We start from the raw sequence: 325 nt of genomic DNA on the forward strand, positions 1-325 counted from the left end.
AAAAACAAAAAGCAATGCTTTTACCACACCAAACTTAAAAGGTTTGCTCGTCCTCGAGCAAAAGAAGAAGGAAGAGAGTAGAAGAAGAAGAAATGAGGAGAAAGGGAATGGCTTTGTATTCGGCCGAAGGGGAGAGAAATGGTGTTTAGGTTGTGTGAAAATGAAGGAGTGAATGAGGGTTTATATAGGAGAGGGGGAGAGGGATGTTCGGCCATTTGAGGGTGGGTTTGGGTGGGAAAGTGGTTTGAATTTGAATGGTGAGGTAGGTGGGATTTTATGAAGGATGGATGTGAGTGGTGAAGAGAAAGATGGGATTTGATAGGTG

Source organism: Arachis duranensis, chromosome 4, assembly GCF_000817695.3.
Source record: "Arachis duranensis cultivar V14167 chromosome 4, aradu.V14167.gnm2.J7QH, whole genome shotgun sequence".
Lineage (NCBI taxonomy): Eukaryota > Viridiplantae > Streptophyta > Magnoliopsida > Fabales > Fabaceae > Arachis > Arachis duranensis.